Source organism: Corvus brachyrhynchos, unplaced genomic scaffold, assembly GCF_000691975.1.
Source record: "Corvus brachyrhynchos isolate BGI_N302 unplaced genomic scaffold, ASM69197v1 scaffold521, whole genome shotgun sequence".
Classification (NCBI taxonomy): Eukaryota; Metazoa; Chordata; class Aves; order Passeriformes; family Corvidae; genus Corvus; species Corvus brachyrhynchos.
The window spans coordinates 61,254-66,299 of NW_008236216.1; the positions used below are offsets into that span (position 1 = coordinate 61,254).

A 5,046-nucleotide genomic window follows, 5' to 3' on the forward strand; every position below is an offset into this window, starting at 1 on the left:
GAAGGAAGGAAGGAAGGAAGGAAGGAAGGAAGGAAGGAAGGAAGGAAGGAAGGAAGGAAGGAAGGATGGGCGAGGGGGGCAGAGAGAGAGTGACAGGGGTTAGGTAGTAACATATCACCATTCCGAGGGTCCCAACAACTTCTTGTTGCTACCATTCATCTGGTCTTCTTGGTGGTGAGGGTCCCCCGCTGCCCGCACCACCAAAAAGTATAGCATCCAATGGATTAATATGTTTGGGGCAGGTGGGAATGCCCATGAGCCTCCCCTGGGGCGGGCAAGTTTGATACTGTCCCTTGCAACACTGTGGATCTGTTGCATCATGTTGCAGTGCTCTGGTGCAGGGTCTGGGGACCCCTTTGGGGGGGGACCTTTGATGGGCCATGACACCCCCTCTTCTGTCCTTCACGTGGATGCGGCTTTTCCTGGGATGAAGGGGCCCCACAGCTGAGGTGGTCTGCACAGCAGAGGATGGGCATTCACTGCATCAGACCAGAGGCTTTTTTACCACATACCCAAAACCTCTCTTCCTCCCTCCCTTTGGTATGAGGGTCTGTTCGAGCCTGGCAGCTGATAGCCCTGGGGCTGTGGGCTCCACACTGAAGGTGCTATGATCCTCCTCCAATATATATTCTTCCCCCAGCCCAGACCTGAGTCACTTTATCTTATCTCCATCAACGTGCAGTGCAGGGCCTTAGAGCATGGTGGTCTTCAGCTTCTGTTATACAGTTTTGCTATAATAGGCAAAAGTCCTTCATTAAGATGTTTAAGCTATAAACTATAACATTTCAGTCTCCGACAATAACTACCATAGACAATGAGGATTGACTGCTCCAGATACACTAGATGTGAGCTCCTGATACAGCTTGTAACCAGGTGACAGCACACCTGCCCTCCTGCCCTAGAAGACATCTAGGACAGATGGAAACCAAAGTCCTGGACTAAATGAACTCAACAGACATCATGGGGGGGATGGCCATTGACTATGGAAATGATACTCATACTTTTGCGTGTGTGTATATATATATATAGTTGGAAGATGTATGATCTGGGCATGAGGTAGATGGTATATAATAAGGGGTGGATAAAGTAAGGCTGTTGTGGTGTAGGAATGATATTCCCCAGTTAAATGTTCCCACTGAAACACTCATTAATGTGTGCTGCTCCCTCACTCCCCCTCCCCCTCCAGCAGGATGAAAAGGAGAATTGGAGTTTCAAAAGGTAAAGATCACAGGTTGAAATAAGAACAATTTACTAGGAACAGCAATGAAGTAAGAAATGAATGGTAACAACAATAATATTAATAACAGAGTGTACAAGCTAGGCAAACGATTCACACGCAAGTGCTTACCATGTGGAACCCAGCGCTACCCTGACCATTCACTCTGACACTGATCCAACTGGAAGGGACCCATCCCTGTCCACTTCCTGCGTAGTATGGCATGAGGTGGTATAGAATAACCTCAGGGTCCTAGCCATGCTCCTCCTGTCTACTGCAAAAATTAACCCTGTCCTGGCCAGAATCAGGACATGTCCATTGTGGAAAGCTGGGGAGAAATGAAGCACAAAGACTGAGTAGGGTGTACAGGTGACCCACTTAATTTTCTGAAGCATAGAAAAATATGCAAAAGGGATTTTCTCAGCCCTAAACTGCACATCTTTTATAAATGTCTTGATGGGGCAAAAAGGGGACATATCACTACAGGTCAAAAACTAACTGCTATGTGAAATTAAATAATTTGACATTTCCTTTCTGATAGTAAAGGATTTTGACTTTCTCCAAGCACAGTTTCTTTTTCTAACCAAAATAATCAGATACATTCACACGGATTCATTAAATACTTAAATCAAGCCCTAAACCAGGAATTTTTGTGATGCATTCAGGCTTGATAGCCCTGGCTGGAGATAGACCCAGGTATGAAGCCCAAAAGACTCATCACAACTGCTTTGGTGTGAAATAAGTTAGTTGATGGTATTGATATATGATATATTATCAATATCAATCTGACATATTGGATAATATATGATATTATGGATTAATATGGATATCATATTGCTATATTAATATATATTGATATATAGTTGATGCCACAATGTTGGTATATCATATTAATATGATATATTGATACATGTTTGATGATATAACATTACCCAGCTCCCATCTGATACGCGGAAAGGACTCTACAACTCGAAAGTTGTAAAGTAGGTATGATTATTGCAGCACTGGACACATGGGGGGTAGCCCCAAAAACCATGCGTGCCAACTGCAGTACTCAGCTTGAAATATATCTGGTTACAAATTGCATATGCATCAAGTTACACAGTACGCCTATACATATTCATCGTCTGTCTCTGCTTCGTATTATAATTAGCTCAGCATCTTATTAGGCCTGCGCAGTGCCGCCTGGTGGTCGTGGGCCAGGGTCTCCGGGATGAAGTAAGCAGTCTTCCTCAGATTTGAACTCTTCACCTTGCTTCCTTGTGCATGCTCTCTGAGGTCCTGGTCCAAGTCCAAACTCCAAAGCTGGTTTGGGCCGGTTCCAAGGTCCGAAAGCAGGATCTCTTGGTCACGGTTTCTTCTTCTTATCAATGGTCTGGCATCTTATCCTTATCCTCCCATACATTCTTCCCCTTTGCCTGGCCAGCATAGCAAATATTAAGCAAGCAGTATATTGTTTAGCAAGCAGCTGCAAAGTTTTGCCATACTAGCGGTACCCACAATCAGCAATTAACCTCTTAAAGCCTGAGCCTCCTGTATCACATCCTGGCTCCTCCATCAGACATTTCAAGATAATTTGCTGTTAATTAAAAAATAGACTGAACAACTTTAATAAAACACATTCCCCAGGGTTGGATTTATGTCTCTCTTGCACCTTTCAGACTAATCTGATCCCCAGACCTAAGGAGCTCAGCTCACTGGTGCCCAGCAAGCTGGGGAATTTCTCTGCCAGGGTGTGATAAATCAGGATCAATGTGATCAACAGATGCTTCTGTTTTGTAGGGGCGTGTTTCTCCCTTTCTCTCAGGACTGTGATGGCAACAGCTCAGTCCCACCAGAAAATCTGAGAAATTAACTCATTAATCCATTGAGCTGCCCTACCAGCATCCTGGAACCTATAGCCCACTGGACCTTAAAACAAGCAGCAAAGGTTTTTCCTGCAGAACAGGAATAAACTCTTTTTAACCTGGCTCCTCTTATATTTTCAGCTGTTTAACAAGGTGCTCATGCTCAGGGGCTGCACATTTGCAGCTTATCTTGGGGGATTTGTTTTGATCCCACATCCCACTGTGGCATGGGAATGTTGTCACATCATTCCCCTCTCTGTCAGCAGCTCCTCTAAAGAGCATCTCCCTGACCAGCGTTGCAGCATTTCAGTCTCTAAGGGGACCCATTGAGAAAACCATGCTTTGTGTTTTGGTCCCAAATCTTGGCTGAGTCTTGAATTTGGGTACTGAGAACCTTTCAGGAAGGGAAATGCAGAGTCATGGGCTGGGCAGCTGGTGGAGCTCGGGGAGATGCTGCCATGCAGGGTCTTGGTGCTGGGAGGGTCATTTGGCATCTGGGTGGGCAGGCATTGGAACAGGCTGCCCAGGGCAGTGGTGGAGTCACTATCCCTGTAAGGATTTAAAAGACATGTAGATGTGACAGTTGGGGACATGGTTTAATGGTGGGCTTGGCAGTGCTGGGTTAAGAGTTGGACTTGATGATCTTAGAGGGCTTTTACAACCTAAACAATTCAATTATTTGGGTTTGATTTACTGCTCATTGAGTTTGGTTTGGTGTTTGGTACAAAGAGTGATTTTGAGCTATGCAAGCCCTTGGGATGGACCTGGACAAATTGGGCCTGGGGAGCTTGGGCATCTGGGGACATGCTAGGACATCTTGGTGGGCACACATACAGTTTCCTCACCCCTCTAGAAATACCTTCTTAATTAATACATTGAAAGTGTGTCTCCTCTGAGAGGTTTTTGCTTGTCAGTTTCACTTGCATTGGGGAGGTGTTAAGCAATGTGCCACAAACCCTTCACATGTAACATAAGTTGGAGTATTCCTCTGTTGAATCAGCCATGCGCTTTATAGCAGAGCTGTGTCTGCATCTGAGCTATGCAGAGTCAAGTTATTATTAGAATGGACATTACTGGGACTAACTGTACACTGCTCCCCTTAGCAACCATGGCCAACAGCACATCAAAAAGAAGGCAGATACCTTCTTTTAATAAAAAAAAAAAACCCCAAACACTACAAATAGAACATCTCTGCCCACTTGAGAGTATTCACTGACTTGCAGGCAGAGCCAGAGCCTGGTGCATCCCTGCAGTTGAAAATGCTTCAGTGCCAGTGGAGAAGGGATGTTTCTGTTGCATATCCTATGGCATACCCTGCTGCATGCCCTGTTGGATACCCTACAGCATACCCTAATGCATACTCTATTGGATGTTGTATAGAATATTCTATGGCATACGCTATTGCGTAACCTAATGCATACCCTAGTGTATTCCAAAACTCATACATTATTGCATACCCTATTGCATATCCTATGGTGTACCCTAATGCATACCCTGTTGCATGCCCTGTTGGATACCCTATGGCATACCCCAGTGCACACCCTATAGTATACCCTATTGCATATCCTATAGCATACTATAGTGCATACCCTATGGTATACCATAATGCATACCCTATTGCACACCTGTCATGGGTTGGCAAAGCATAGTTCCAGAAGTGATGTCCTTGCAGGGGGGTGCTTACAGCTTCCTCTGTGACCTGATAGGACCTATCAGATGGCCAGTTTGAATATGGACAATTCTTTGAGCCACTTAAAGTTGTGACCCCCTCTGTGACGCACACTTAAGAATAGAAACCCTGAGGCAGAGGCTCTCTCTCATTTCCGGCGCTGGGACAGGTGGCTGCGGGCCCTGTGCAGGGACCAGTGGGCCTGGCCCAGGCCCTGCTCGGGCCAGGCCAGGCCGAGCCATGGCCATCCTGGAGCCGATGGGCCCTGTTCCACCTGCAGAACCCCCCCACAGCCCTGATGTGGGCAGCCAGAG

The 5,046-nt window shown here is 45.9% G+C and overlaps 1 protein-coding gene and 1 long non-coding RNA gene across 2 annotated transcripts in view; one reads left to right on the plus strand and one right to left on the minus strand.

Moving 5' to 3' along the window:
* The window catches only part of LOC108449213, a 23,952-nt gene extending 19,141 nt beyond the window's left edge, over positions 1-4,811 (minus strand). The window contains exon 1 of the long non-coding RNA XR_001865338.1: positions 4,689-4,811. This is a non-coding gene — a long non-coding RNA (uncharacterized LOC108449213). The remainder of the gene's footprint in view (positions 1-4,688) is intronic.
* LOC103624076 (CBP80/20-dependent translation initiation factor) overlaps positions 1-5,046 on the plus strand; it is a gene marked incomplete at its 5' end in the record, with an annotated part of 87,361 nt that overhangs the window by 44,244 nt on the left and 38,071 nt on the right. The window lies entirely within an intron of this gene.